Source organism: Melopsittacus undulatus, chromosome Z, assembly GCF_012275295.1.
Source record: "Melopsittacus undulatus isolate bMelUnd1 chromosome Z, bMelUnd1.mat.Z, whole genome shotgun sequence".
Taxonomy (NCBI): Eukaryota; Metazoa; Chordata; class Aves; order Psittaciformes; family Psittaculidae; genus Melopsittacus; species Melopsittacus undulatus.
The window spans coordinates 32,385,028-32,401,643 of NC_047557.1; positions in this window are offsets into that span (position 1 = coordinate 32,385,028).

A 16,616-nucleotide genomic window follows, 5' to 3' on the forward strand; every position below is an offset into this window, starting at 1 on the left:
GGGGGGCTATATGGATGCTGAAGAGGGATTCTTCATTAGGGACTGTAGGGACAGACAAGGGGTAATGGGTTAAAACTTAAACAGCAGAGGTTTAGACTGGATATCAGGAAAAATTCTTTCCTGTTAGGGTGGTGAGGTACTGGAATGGGTTGCCCAGGAATGTTGTGAATGCTCCATCCCTGGCGGAGTTCAAGCCCAGGTTGGAGGGGGCCTTGTGTTGCATGCTTTAGTGTGAGGTGTCCCTGCCCATGGCAGGGGTGTTGGAACTGGATGATCTTAAGGTCCTTTCCAACCCTAACTATCTATGATTCTATGTCTGTTATTTAAACACCAAAATAAATTTACCCTACTACAAGGTTATTTCTCAGATTAATTACCACTCAGAAATAACATTAATTATAGAAGAAAACCATCTAACATATTGAAGAGTAAAAGCTCACTTGAAACTAAAATCTTAAATTAGAAGGAAATTGAGGATATGCAGTCATTCTGGCATGGACCTGAACTAGCTATATAACTAGTACTGCCTAATCAAAGCCCAACCCTGAATCAAGACAGACTGAGCATCCTGTTCCAAAGTCAGTGTCTTTTTTTGATTCAGAGGCAGAGTGCGGTAACATGACTTGTGTACTATTTATGCAGCCATGTTATAAGTTGAAAGGTCAATAGCAAGAATTAGATACAGGTGGCTAGGAAGCTAAACAACTGACACTCGATATACAAAAGGATTATTTCTAAATTTACCATGTCTCTTCTTCCTTCTTCAATAAAATAAAGAAAAAAAAAGTTACTTTTAGGAGAAATGTATTTCAAAGCAAAGGAGAATGGCTTTGTACTGAAGTAGTGTAGATTTAGATTAGCTATTAGGAAGGAGTTCTTTACTGTGAGGCTGGTGAAGTACTGGAATGGTTTGCCAGAGAAGCTGTGGATGCGCCATTCCTGGAAATGTAACTCTGCCTTGCTCAATGCAAATGTCTATGCAGATGGTAAAATCTCTATACAAAAGATACAAGATATAAGCTTATTAAGATGTTTGGTTTTTTTTCTTTCTTTTTTTCTTTATTTCTTTTTCTTTATTTTTTTTTCTTTTTTTTTTTTTTTTGATTGGTTCTTGCTGTGACTTCCAAGGGAAGGAATGGTATTTTTCTACCAGTATTTTTGTTTCATTTTATTAAGCATGCCCACAGGGGAGTTTGGCATCTGTTTAATTTTCAAGATCCCTTGTTGTTAGAGGATGCTTTAATTTCAAATCACAACTCTCAAGGAGGTCGTGCACTGAAAGCTGAAAACATGGAATGAGAAATTGACATGCTCTACAGAAACCAGAGACAGAATGTTTCTCCACTAAGTAGTTAAGGCTGAACATGTAATTATTTTCTCATCCTCCAGGAACATTGGTTTAGTGTTAGATTGAAAAAAAGAAAAATTCATTTTGGTTCTGTCATTCAGAACTATCTTAGTGAATTTGTTAGATTTACCTTCAAATTTCATAAGAGATTATTGAACAATTCTATTCATGAAGAAATCAATTACTTTCCAGCTAAATTTGCCATAAAGTTTTCTCACTTCTCTTTTCTCTTCTTTTCTTATATTTGATAGGTTATTTTCAAGAAGGGAGGGTATTACTAAAGGGGTCAGGCAGCAGTTTGGTTGATGCACTCTCAAGCCTGTTCCAATGAATTCAGTTGTTTACATTTATTTCAGAATATTGTTGCCCAGCTCCTAAAAACAATGTGTATAGACTTATGATACAAATGAATGCAAACTGTGAACAGCAATACTTCTGAAGAATCCAAAGATAATCACAATTCTAAGAGAAGACCTGTTTTGCCAATGGAATTCTTGAAATTACTAGGTTCTCTTCCTAAGTATTTACATATACATTCTTACTAACCTGTGATAAAGGAAATGTTTATCTAAGATACATACATATATATATAAAACTGAGGAAAATGGAAGATTTAGATCACAAAGGGAAATGCCCTCTGCAGCTGTCAGCATTGTGATACAATTTTAATAATACAAAGTTTACCTTTTTGGTGTCTACCCTTCAGAAAACATATTCCTGAAATAGAAAAGCCAGTAATGAGGCACACAGATAATGAATTTGGGAGAACTAGAATTTAATTCCCAATATATGAAGAAGAAGGAATCACATCAGCAGTAAAGAAAAAAAACTATACTGAACTAAACATAAGCTTCTCTAAAGGCTGGGAGGGGGGTTGCTACTTATGTTAGGGATAGGCTGGAGAGCATGAAACTCTGTCTGGGGTCAGGTGAGTAGTCAACAGAGTTTGTGGATCAGAGTTAAAGAGAGAACAGCTATGGGGGACATTATTGTGGGGATCTGTTACAGGTGGCCTGATCAAGACTAATCTGTGGATGAAGCACTCCACATCCAGATAGAAACAGCCTCATGACTGCAGGCCCTTGTTCACATGGGAGACTACAACCACCCTGACATCTGTTGGAGTGATGTTATAGCCCAGCACAAGCTATCCAGGAGGTTCCACAATTGTGTGGAAGACAACTTCTTTCTGCAAGTAATAAAGGAGCCAACAAGGAGAAGTGCCGTGCTTGATCTCATGCTCACCAACAGGGAAGGGCTCATTGGAAATGTGATGCTCCAAGGCAGCCTTGGATGAAGCGATCATGAGATGGTTGAGTTCAAGATCATCAGGACAGTGAGAAGAGCATGCAGCAAGCTCACTGCCCTGGATTTCAAAAGAGCAGACATTAGCCTCTTCAAGAACCTGCTTAGTAAGGTTTCATGGGATATAGCCCTACATGGCAGGGGGGCCCAAGACTCCTGGTTAATATTCAAGGATCACCTACTGCAAGCTCAAGGGTATTGCATCCCGACTAGAAGGAAGTGCAGCAGAAGGGCCAGGAGACCTCCTTGGATGGATAAGGAGCTGCTGAGGAAAATTTGAAAGAAAAATTAGGCTTACAAAAGGTGGAAGCAAGGATGACAGACTGAGAAGAATACAGGGATGTTGTCTGGAGAGCTATGGACCATGTTTGGAAAGCTAAGGCCCAGTTAGAATTAAAATTGGCTAGGAGTGTTAAGGATAACAGTAAGGGATTCTGTTAATACGCAGTGAATAAAAGACAGACTAGGGACAATGTGGCCTCTCTCCAGAAGCTATCAGGAGAACTGGCTACACAGGACTTGGAGAAGGCTGAGGTTCTGAACGGTTTCTTTGCCTTGGTCTTCACTGCCAAAGGCTTTGACGACACCACCCAAGTCATGGAAGGCAGACGCAGGGACTGTAAAAAACTAGACCATGGGCCCACTGTAGGAGAGGATCTGGTTCGAGACCATCTTAAGAACCTGAATGTACACAAGTCCATGGAACCTGATGAAATCCATCCACAGGTCTTGAAAGAGCTGACGAATGAAGCTGCTAAGCCACTGTCCATCATATTTGAAAAACCATGGCAGTCAGGTGAAGTTTCCGATGATTGGAAAAAGGGAAATATAACCCTCATTTTCAAGAAGGGTAAAACAGATGACCCGGGGAATTACAGACCAGTCAGTCTCACCTCTGTGCCTGGCAAAATCTTGGAGCAGATTCTCTTGGAAGGCATGCTAGGGAACATGAAAAACAACAAGGTGTTTGATGACAGCCAGCATGGCTTCATTAGGGGGAAATCCTGCCTGACCAATTTGGTGGCCTTCTGTGGTGGGGCTATGGAACTGATGGACAGGGGTGGAGCAGTTGACATCATCTACCTGGACTTGTGCAAAGCATTTGACGGTGTACCACACGACATCCTTGTCTCTAAATTGGGGAGATATCAATTTGATAGGTGGACCACTCGGTGGATAAAGAACTGGCTGGATGGCCACATGCAAAGAGTCAATGGCTCAATGTCAAGCTGGAGACCAGTAACAAGTGGTGTGTCTCAGGTATCCGTGTTGGGATCAGTCTTGTTCAACATCCTTTTCGGTGACATGGACAGTGGGATTGAGTGCGCCCTCACCAAGTTTGCCGATGGCACCAAGTTCGGTTGATATGCTGGAGGGAAGGAATGCCATCCAGAGGGACCTTGACACACTTGTGAGGTGGGCTGATGCCAACCTCATGAAGTTTAACCATGCCAAGTGCAAGGTCTTACACCTGGATGGGAGCAATCCCAGGCACAGCTACAGGTTGGGCAAAATTCAGAGCAGCCCTGCGGAGAAGGACTTGGGGGTGTTAGTCAATGAGAAAATGAATATGAGCCAGCAGTGTGTGCTTGCAGCCCAGAAAGGCAACCGTATCCTGGGCTGCATCAAAAGGAGCTTGACCAGCAGGTCGAAGGAGGAGATCTTCCCTCACTACTCTGCTGTTGTGAGACCTCACTTGGAGTAGTGTGTGCAGTTCTGGTGCCCTCAAAATAAAAAGGACATGGTGCTGTTAGAACAAGTCCAGAGGAGGGCCACAAGGATGATGAGGGGACTGGAGCACCTCCCATATGAAGACAGGCTGAGAAAATTGGGACTGTTCAGCCTGGACAAGAGAAGGCTGTATGGGGACCTCCTAGCGGCCTTCCAGTGTTTGAAGGGGGTCTACAAGGATGCTGAAGAGGGACTATTCATTAGGGACTGTAATGATAGGACAAGGGGTAATGGTTTAAAACTTAAACAGCAGAGGTTTAGATTGGATATAAGGAAGAAATTCTTTACTGTTAAGGTGGTGAGGCACTGGAATGGTTTGCCAAAGGAAGCTGTGAATGCTCCATCCCTGGCAGTGTTCACGGCCAGGCTAGACAGAGCCTTGGGTGACATGTTTTAGTATGAGATATCCATGCCCACGGCAGGGGGGTTGCAACTGGATGATTTTAAGGTTGTTTCCAACCCTAACTATTCTATGATTCTATGATTCTAATTCCTATGCTATTGATACTTAAGATCCTTCACAGTAGTGATTAGAAAGATGCTTGGAGGATCATATTTTTTATTTTTTTTTAAATTCTGTATGTTCAAACTGTACTTTACTCTCACAGAATGAGAAGATTAATAAATATGACATCATATAGTATTCAAGTTAGTATCACACAGTAAATTTAAAATGCTGAGATATGGATAGGGTAGAGTGTAATGTGGGTGGAAAATTAGCAAGGTTACCAGGATCAAAGGTCTATGAACAGTGGCATAGGCCAGCTGGAGGCCAGTTAGAAAGGGAATCTGTCTGGGGTCAATACTATTTCACTAGTATGCAATTATCTATTTCATTATTTTTATTACAACCTAGATGATAGGATTATCTACACCCTCAGCAAATCTGAATGGAAGAGGCTGGGACCTACTCTCTGGGATAAACTCTGAAGAACAGGCTCAGACGTCGCTAAGTTGGCAGTGCCCTGTGCAGCAATGTAATCTCCATCTGAGACTGCACAAGAAGATCCATGGGATCTTCCCCAGCAGTCTGGGATTTATGAGATAATCCTGTGTCCATGCAAAGCCTGGGGCTCCCCTGCATGACACAGACACTGGCATACTGGTGTAAGTCCAACAGAGACCCATGAGGTAATCAGGATTATTGCACTAGTGTTTTCAGCATTAAATAAAAAGATGGCCAAAGGGAAACATAATTTCTATCTTCAGCTGTCTAATGGGAAAGTATAGGGAAGATGGAGCTGTTCAGTATAAAGCAGAGAGAAAACACAAGAGGGAAGTATCATGTAGGTAGCAAGAGATTTCTGATTATGGGTAATCAGAGATTTGAACAGGTTGCCCATGAAGGCTGTGTAATTTCCATTCTTGATTATATTCAGAAATCAATGGGACAAAACTCTGAGCAAAATGGTCTAATTGTGCTTGTTTTGAGCAGGAAACCTGACGACTAACAAAAATAATTTCTAAAGTGTATTTTTCTGTGATTCTGTATTACAGAAACTTTATCTCCAGAACAGGTATTTTATGGCTTGTTTACAACATGTTGCATTCTCTGGGATTGTACCTACAACTGACAATCAAATAATAATTTTGTTCAAATGATAGGTCACCAAGCCTTATACTCACATTTTTCTTAATTGTCTTTCAAAAGGTAAGTGTACTATACACACATCCACCTGGGACTAATGTCACTGATAATACAGAGTTCAGAAATAAGGGAAGAACTCATTTTGGAGATGCAGATTGTTTAGTTTAGACCACATTTTCAATGTTATGGAGTTTAGTCCATTACACACTTTCTCAAGTACAACTGCCTGATTATTGCAAGCTCAGTGACACCCTAAATATCCAGGATGTTTTCTAAGCATGTGAATGCATAACAAAATGTGTAAGACAACTGCTTTTTGAAATAGTAAAATGCATTTATATTTCGGCAGAGAATCATAGAATAGTTTAGTTTGGAAGGGACCTTCAACAGTCACCTAGTTCAAACCCCCTGCAATGAGCAGGGTCATCTTCAATGAGACAGGTTGCCAGAACCACATCCAGCCTGGCCTTGTGTGTCTCCAGGGATGCGGCATTCACCGCCTCTCTGGCAACATGTGCCAGTGTTTTACCACCCTTATTGTGAAGAATTTCTTCCTCACAAACAGCTTGAACCTCCTCTCTTTTAGTTTAAAACCACCATCCCTTGTCCTATTACAAGAGGCTCTGCTAAAATGTCTTTCCCATCTTTCTCACAGGCTCCTTTAAAGAACGGAAAGGCCACAAATAGATCTCCCCAGAATCTTCTCTTCCCCATGCTGAACAACCCCAACTCTCTCAGCCTTTCCTCACAGCAGAGATGCTCCAGCCCCTGATCATTTTTGTGGCAGGTCCATGTCTTTCCTGTACTGAAGACATCAGAGCTAGAGATAATCAAGGTAAGCTCAGAATCACGTCCCTCGACCTGCTGGCCATGCTCATTTGGATGCAGCCCAAGACGCGATTAGCCTTCTGGGCTATAAAAGCATATTGCCAGCTCATATCCAATCTTTCAGTGGATATGAGATATATCCCCAAGTCCTTCTCCCCAGGGGTATTCTCAGTTTCTTCACCCTCAGCCTGTTTTAGAACTGTAGGTTGCCGTAGTCATGAGGTTCACAGGGCCCACTTCTCGAGCCTGTCCAAGTCCCTCTGGATGGGTTTTCTGACAAAAATGAGGCAAGCAAGAGCTGTGTATCATGCTGCAAGTTTCAGATTTAGGGTATCTCATCCTGACACTACCTTTCTAAATATTTAAAGAATTCTATCAGTTTATTTTCTTATTACAAAGCCTAAATTTAATTAAAAAACCAACCAAACCACAAAACAACCTTCCAGAAGTGTGAGAGACCTATGTTCATTTTGCAACACAGATGCTGTGAAAGACACATAACATAAAACTAATTCCCGAGATATATTTAAACACTCCACTCACTGATGATCTCTGTATTGACAGCTCAACTGAAATAGGACCACATAGACACTTAATTCCTGTGATTACCTTTGGGCAGTCCCTTTGCTACATATTTTCAGAGTACTGCCAGTCATAAATCAAACCAAATCATGTCAAGGAGCTTTGAAGTACTACAAAAAAGCTGAACTTGAAAACGTCAGTATTCGGTGGTGATATGAGGCCCTAAAGGATTAAGAGATATAAGGCAGACAAAAAGAATGAAAGACAAATAGGTACTGGGGGGCAAGAGGGGAGAGAGAACAAACCCCCTTTCCTACAACCTGAAGCATGTTAATGTATTTTATTAATTCTTAACTGTGGTTTTTTGCTTCCACAAAGTTCGTTTGGGGGAAACCGTTGGCTAGTATCAAACACTTTTTGCTATGACCAATCAAATGTAAGATACCGCTAGAAGAAACACTGCCAAAGTAATTAATGGTTTAACTCACTCTGTGAATTCACATTATTAATGAAGAAGTAGAACTCTCACTTCTACTACAGGGGAAACTTATGTTGTTGGTTGTATTTTGCTGCTGGAAAATGAAAGCCTAGGTCATTTGTGTGTTCATTCTCTCTCCCTCTCTCTCTCTCTAGAAGTGGCTTAATGAAATTAAAGAAACACTGGGATCACTGTTTTCTCCATACATCAAAACGTGATATAGAAAGGTTTGCTTCATGGTATTTCATTACTTATTTGGTTGAATGAAAAGTGTGTGGTGTCAAATACAAGACCTAAATCACCTTGTCTTCAGGTGTCTTCTCTCTTTACTGATCAGCAGCCTATCAGAAGAAAAATAGTGAGAGATATCTGCAGAAAATTATTTGTGGAAGAAGTCTATTTTCCCTGCTTGATTTGCAAGACAGTTTAGTAACATTTTTGAACACTCCCCTTTCCTTAAGCAGAACTTACTTCAAAGCTTTGGCATAAGATTGTTCTTACTTTACAGCAAAGGACAAACTCCTTGGGATTTGAAGCTGCTAACATCTTCTTTTAGAAGTCCTGTGGTGGTGATTATTTTGCATTACAAAAGGAGTCCATATTCATGATAACTTATACTAAAGGGTCCATCACTGGCAGCTTATATAGGAATTTAAAAATTCAAACTGCTTACAGAAAAAGCATTTAATGGACACTTGCTGAGGGGGTGGCTTGAGAAAGGACGCCTGTGGCACCAGAGTGGAGCCGGGGGAGATCAACATCCAGAAACCTCACCACAGAGCGACAAAAGCCACTGAGGAGGGAGCCTCAAGTCCTTGACAGGACTTGCAAAGAGCTCAGCTACCGTGAGGAGGTGACTCACCGGGGGCGGAGACAGGAGAAGGGGCACCAACTGTGAGTGGCTAAAAATCTACCCAGGGAGCGTGGCGACCAGGAGCATGGCGAACAGAGCAGGCAAACAGAGCAGGTCGAGGCAGTTTGCGCGGCAGTTCGCGCAGGCAGGAGAGCGGGATGGTGAGCACTCGCCGTATGACCAGGGTCCAGTCTGGGAGCTCTGCCCTGGCCGCCCCGGTGGTGGCCAGCGTAGGCACACAGACAGAGCCGGTAACAGGGGAGGTTGTGGTGCAGAGCTTGAGTGTAGAGAGTGCCTGCACTGGTCTTGTGAGGGAAAGGTGCAGAATGGGCACGACTGTGCTCGCTGCTCCCTGATGGAGGTCCTCCTCCAGCTGGTGGCTGAGCTACGGGATGCTGTCAGTAAGCTGCGAGATGTCAGGGAAGCTAAGAGGAAGCAGGACTGCTTGCTCCAGGCCCAAACCGCACAGGGGCCTCAAGATTCCCCTCTAACTCATGGAGGAAATAACGAGACTGTTCACCAGAGAAGCTGGGAATTGGTAACAAAAAAAAACCAAACAACCAAAGGAGGAAGAGAGCAATTAAAAGCAAGGGGCTTCCTCCTAAATCTGCTGTACCCACCCAGAACCGCTTTGCTGTCCTGCAAAGCTGGGGGCTGATGAGGAAATGCACTTGCATCAGAAACAGTCGGCTGCTGCACTGGTACAGAAGAGCTCTACTGGTGCCGCCAGGAAAAAGCGGCGGGTTGTAGTAGTAGGGGACTCTGCCTTGAAAGGGACAGAAGCGCTCATCTGTCGGCCTGACCCGGTTGCAAAGGAGGTGTGTTGCCTACCTGGGGCATGGATCAGGGATGTTGCGGAGAGTCTGCCTGCTCTAGTAAGTCCCACGGACTATTAGCCGCTTCTAGTGATACATGTGAGTGCGAGGGATATAGATAGTAGTAGCCTGAGGAGTATAAAGAAGGACTACAGAGCCCTGAGAGGGGTAGTCTGGGGTTCTGGAGCTCAGATAGTCTTTTTGACAATTCTCCAAGACACAAGGGAGGACCTTCCAAAGGCTAGGAGGATTGGACAGGTTAATAAATGGTTAAAATGGTGGAGTCATAGTCAAGGGTTTGGGTGTCTTGGACATGAGGCCCACATTTGTAGGCCAGGCCTACTGGGGGCTGGTGGAACTGCTCTGATAAAGAAAGGGAAGAGTGGCTTTGCTGGGAGGCTTGCCAGACTTGTCAAGGATGCTTTGAACTAGTTGTGTTGGGGGAGGGGAGCATCATTCCATCCCAACACACCCAGTCAGTGCCAGCACCCATAATAAATGCTCTGAGCAATGTAGTAATATTGTAGCCGCTCCAGCCAATGAGCTGACTTCATTTGGAGCTTGGATCAGATGCCTCTATACAAATGCCCATAGCATGGGGAATAAACAAGAGGAATTAGAGATGTGGGCACATCTACGGGGCTATGATATAATAAGCATCACAGAAACATGGTGGGATGGCTCCTTTGATTGGAGTGTTGGAATGGAAGGTTATAGGCTTTTTAGAAAAGACAGGCCCGGTAGGAGGGGAGGGGGAGTTGCCCTTTATGTTAGGGATAGGCTAGAGAGTATGGATCTCTGTCTGGGGACAGGTGATCAGCTAACAGAAAGTTTGTGGGTCAGGGTTAAGGGGAAATCGGTGACGGGACACATTACTGTGGGGGTATGTTACAGACAGCCTGATCAAGAGGAACCTGTGGATGAAGAACTCTACAGACAAAGAGGAAAAGCCTCACGCTCACAGGCCCTTGTTCTCGTGGGGGACCTCAACCACCCTGATATCAGTTGGGGTGACGGTACGGCCCGGCACAAGCAATCCAGGAGGTTTCTCGCTTGTGTGGAAGAAAACTTCCTTCTGCAAGCAATAGAGGAGCCAACGAGGGGAGATGCCCTGCTTGACGTCGTGCTCATCAACAGGGAAGGGCTCTTTGGAAATGTGACTCTCCAGGGAAGTCTTGGATGCAGTGATCATGAGATGGTCGAATTTGAGGTCCTCAAGACAATGAGAAGAGCATGTAGTAAGCTCACTGCCCTGGACTTCAAGAGAGCAGACTTTGGCCTCTTCAGGAACCTGCTTAGCAAGTTTCCATGGGATATAGCCCTAGAGGGCAAGGGGGCCCAAGACTCTTGGTTAATATTCAAGGATCACCTGCTACAAGCTCAGGAGTGTTGCATCCCAACTAGAAGGAAGTGCAGCAGGAGGAACAGGAGACCTTCCTGGATGGATAAGGAGCTGCTGAGGAAAATTTACAAGAAAAAAGAGGCTTATAAAAGGTGGAAACAAGGAGCCTGGGATGAATACAGGGATGTTGTCAGGGTAGTTAGGGACCAAGTTAGGAAAGCTAAGGCCCAATTGGAGCTAAACTTGGCAAGGGATGTTAAAGATAATAGGAAGGGATTTTATAGGTATGTAGCGGCTAAAAAAACAGACTAAGGACAATGTAGGCCCCCTCCGGAAACTTTCAGGAGAACTGGCTACACAGCACTTGGAGAAGGCTGAGGTTCTGAACGGTTTCTTTGCCTTGGTCTTCACTGGCAAAGGCTTTGACCACACCACCCAAGTCTTGGAAGGCGGACGCAGGGACTGTGAAAACTTAGACCTTGGGCCCACTGTACAAGAGGATCTGGTTCAAGACCATTTTAAGAACCTGAATGTACACAAATGTATGGGACCTGATGAAATCCATCTGCGGGCCCTGAAGGAGCTGGCGAATGAAGTTGGAAAGCCACTGTCCATCATATTTGAAAAATCATGGCAGTCAGGTGAAGTTCCTGATGACTGGAAAAAGGGAAATATAACCCCCATTTTTAAGAAGGGGAAAATGGATGACCCAGGAACTACAGACCAGTCAGTCTCACCTCTGTGCCTGGCAAAATCTGGGAGCAGATTTTCCTGGAAGGCATGCTAGGGAACATGAAAAACAGCAAGGTGCTTGGTGACAGCCAGCATGGCTTTACTAGGGGAAAATCCTGCCTTACCAATTTGGTGGCCTTCTATGACGGGGCTACAAAAGTGATGGACAGGGGTGGAGCAGTTGACGTCATCTACCTGGACTTGTGCAAAGCATTCGACACTGTCCCACATGACATCCTTGTCTCTAAATTGGAGTGTCATCAATTTGATAGGTGAACCACTTGGTGGATAAAGAACTGGCTGGATGGTCGCACTCAAAGAGTTGTGGTCAACGGTTCAATGTCTGGCTGGAGATCTGTAACGAGTGGTGTCCCTCAGGGATCGGTGTTGGGACCGGTCTTGTTTAATATTTTTGTCGCTGACATGGGCAATGGAATTGAGTGTGGCCTCAGCAAGTTTGCCGATGACACCAAGTTGTGTGGTTCGGTTGATATGCTAGAGGGAAGGAATGCCATCCAGAGGGACCTTGACACACTTGTGAGGTGGGCTGATGCCAACCTCATGAAGTTTAACCATGCCAAGTGCAAGGTCCTACACCTGGGTGGGAGCAATCCCAGGCACAGCTACAGGTTGGGCAAAAAGGAAATTCATGGTAGTCCTGCGGAGAAGGACTTGGGGGTGTTAGTCAATGAGAAAATGAACATGAGCCAGCAGTGTGCACTGACAGCCCAGAAAGCCAACCGTATCCTGGGCTGCATCAAGAGGAGCGTGACCAGCCGGTCAAAGAAGGTGATCCTGCCCCTCTACTCTGCTCTCGTGAGACCTCACTTGGAGTACTGTGTTCAGTTCTGGTGTCCCCAACATAAAAAGGACATGGTGCTGTTAGAACATGTCCAGAGGAGGGCCACGAGGATTATCAGGGGACTGGAGCACCTCCCATATGAAGACAGGCTGAGAAAGTTGGGGCTGTTCAGCCTGGAGAAGAGAAGGCTGCATGGAGACCTCCTAGCAGCCTTCCAGTATCTGAAGGGGGTCTACAAGGATGCTGAAGATGGACTATTCATTAGGGGCTGTAGTGATAGGACAAGGGGTAACAGGTTGAAACTTAAACAGCAGAGGTTTAGCTTGGATATAAGGAAGAAATTCTTTACTGTTAGGGTGGTGAGGAATGAAAACAGGTTTTTTTTTTCCCTCAAAAGCATCACAAAAATTTTAAATATTCCCTATGCTTGTACATTTCAATTTAATTATATTTTTAATCTGTACCATGCAAAGCTGCCCATGATTGTCTATGTTTTGGCATATAAGGTGTGAGGTTAAACATCTAACATAAGCAGAACATTCAGAAAGAATCAATGCCATAACAAGCAAAGTGATTATCCTATTGTGCTAGACATTTCTGAACTACCAGTACACTGCTGGGTGAATATGGGATAGAAATAGGTTGGTACCTTCTTATAATGCAAACTGGCTGAAATATCAGTGAAAATCAAGCTGTGGCAAATATTTTAACAAGTGATAAAATATTTTTGAACTAAGAAGGTAATTTCTATGCCATGTTGGTCAGAAATGAAAGTAAGCTGATAGATGCCATCGTAAACTTTATAACAAATTACTTCTTATTATCAAGCTATTAAAACTACTTGTCAATAAAGCATTTGTAAAGGTAAACAAAGCTGCTCGCTGTTCCAATACTGTCTTTGCCAACTGTTTTTCAGTTTACCAGAAAAGAAATTCTGATAAAATTTATATAGTGAAATTACATCTGTAGTTGTCTTCAATAGAGATTTTAAATTCTACAGATTTCTAATACAAAACACTTCATCCAGCCTGACAGCACAGTGTAAAATTCTGGATATCATATGCTTTTATAACATATACTTACATGAGTAATGCTCTCCAGCTTGCTTTCTTCCCCTTCTCTTCCATGACTCAGATGCTTATAGAATGCAAGAAACAAGAAAGCCAAGCATGAGAACATTGAAATAGACACGCAGAAAAAAAAAAAAAGGAAAATGATACAGCTTTTCATGTTTCTAAGAAAAGTCATTGTAGCTCTAATACAGCAAACATGGCAGCAGTGGTCTGAATGTCAGATTGGCAGGTGAAGGCAGACAAAACATGTTTTGATTTGTCTAAACTCTCAGCTTTGTTTATTACTTTGATATTTTCTGACACAAAATAAATATCAGTTCTTGATCTTAGTCATTACTTCAGATTTGTGGATATTGTGTTTCTAATAAAGAAGTAAACTGATGGTGGAATATGTGTGTCTCTAGATAAAGGGGAAACAAGGAAGTGTAAATAAAGACTTCATCTCCATTAGCATGTGAGATACCAAACAACAGGTGGCATTCACTTCACTAGTGATCCAACTGTATCTTATAAATCAAGAAACTAAAAAATAATTTTTGTCAATGTCATGAAGATCTGATTCTGTGCCTTGTAATTCTTTGATACCTCTCTTTCTGCTCGAATTTATTTTTTGGCAGTGTTTTTTCTGATAGACCTATCACAAAGTGACTGACACCAGCCAGCAGTTCAGGAAGTTGTCTAGACTCATTCAGCCATGCAGAGGAGCATGCTGCCTAGGGCCCTGTCCAGGCAAGTTTCCATTATCTCCAAGGACAGGGACACTACAGCCTCTTTGGAAAATCTGTTCCATTGTTTGACAGCCCTCAGAGTAAAACCTGTTTTTGTTGTATTTAAAATTATTTCCATGTTTCTCAGCTTGTGTCAATTGCCTGTTCTTGCTGAACACCTCTGAGAAGTTTGGCTCCTTCTCCTTAACACAGTTTACTAGGCATTTATATACCTGAAGATTCCCTTAAGTCTACAGGATGAACTCTCACAGCTGTCTCAGCCTTCTCCTATGTGACAAAGAGTCCAGTCACTTTCTCACTTTCTCACCTTCATGGTTCCACAGGGAACTCCAGGATATTTATTTTGATTAAGGCAGCACAGCACTGGACACAGCACCTGGATGTGTCTTATTTTTGCTCAGTACAGAAGGTCTGTCTGATCTGCCTGCAGTGGCCTGCTTAATGCATCTGTTTGGTGCTGGCCTTTTTTGCTGCATGGGTGTACTGCTGGCGCAACAGTTTATTGTCTGCCAAGACCACAGAGTCCTTCTTTGAAAATCTACATACCAGTTGATGGGTCCATTGGCATGTCCTGGTGCATGATATTATTCATCCTCAGCTGCAGGGTGTACACTTTTTTTTTGTTGTTGTTGAATTATGTGAGGTTGCTGTCTGTCCCTTCCTCCAGCTTTTTCTTATCTCTCTGAACAGCAGTGCATACATATGGTACATCACCTACTCCTCCCAGTTTGGTACTTTCAGATTGTGAACTCTTTCTAGTGTGAGTGATGTCATCTTGAGCATTGCAGTGCTGATTCTTGTAAAAACTTCTTGTATTGCGTATTTCAGCTTCTACTTAAACACATGAGCTTGTGTTTTCACTCATGGCTATTATAGTTTCAGCTATCTCATTACACAAAAACATTAACTGGCTTCTGCTAGTTTACACTGACAGAAAGACAGCTGTTATGCTACCAACTCTGATGGAATTAAATCCAACTCATTCCAAATTAGAATCGACTATTTTGCAGCAGCACTGTAAAATCTACTTGTATCTTCTGCAAAAGTCTGTGGAGAACAACATTAAAAATCTTGGCTTTAAATTTGTTTGCACAGAATTTAATGGGCATCTTACCATTAATTCCACTGGAACAGTTAAGCCAATGATAAATGCTTAGGAAGAAATCCTACCATATGTGATTTTTAAATATTCATAACTCAGATAAATAGAAAATAATTTTCTCTTGGAGACAGTAAAGGCTTAAGTTGCCCCAAAATTCAACATTACAACAGAAAGCTTTGTTCATGTCTAAGAATGCTCAGAATATAACCATTTGTTTTGCATTTTCTTATGCTTAGGAACACAAACATCTTTACATGAACTTTTCAAAGGAGAACAAGAAAAAGTCTCAAACCAGAAGTTTTAGATAAAGTATGATATGGAATTTGAGCATGAAAACAGGTTAGAAATTCATATAAGGGTAAAATGCAATTGATACCTCTGCAAAACATGCATACTTGTACATCTTGGGAATACATTCAAGGTGCAGTTTCAGGTTTCTTGTCTATACTACATTATTTTTAGAAGATATCTGATAATCTACCATATTTTAAGAATACCATTACTAATACTAAATTAGACACACAGACGTCACCTTTTTTTATAACATACCTGCAATAAATAAAAATAAACATTTTTATAGACTTTATAAGCACTGTTCATCAATTCTTTATGTTTTATTCCATGTTACTTTTGCACTTAAAGAAAAGACTTCAAATTAAAAATATTTTTAGAGCATATTAATTGTAAGAATGTATTTTCTTTAAACATTCGAACAGTGGAGCAATATATCAGTATATAATAATTTATATTTTGACAACATGGTCTGACCAACTCATTGGTAGGAAAACAAGGTAGGGTCATCAGTGCTATTGTTTTCTTACATCTGAGGGGCTACCTCATTTCCCATGAGGAATAAGGTGGGTACCAAATGATCAGCTTATTCAAACAGGCATTTTTTTAAAAGGACATATTTACTGCACCATGAATATCATAGAACTTTAGGTTCTACACTATGAAAGAAATTCTCAAGGGACAGAGATGTATACTTTGCATCCATGGATTTTGATTTGTAGATTTTTTACACTTGACCAGGAGAGAACCAGTTTACCCTTACCAGTTTTCAATTTATTGCATCAAAGCATGGCAATCTTCCCCATCTTTGTCAGTCATTACAAGCTAATCACTGTCCAGAGAGTCTTGGCAGTAACCACGTTTCTTTTCCAACCCCTACCAAAGCCTTCTGAGGGAGGATCACCCTTTGCTTTTGTTTCACATTGGTCTGAGAGACCTGCATTTACCTTGAAGGTGATTTAAAAGTACCTTTTACTAATATAATATGAAAATTCTGCCAGTGAGAAGACATTGTTCCACATGCTGTGTTTTGGATCAGCTCATTGTTTTATTCTTGAAGTCGTTAACTGGTATATTG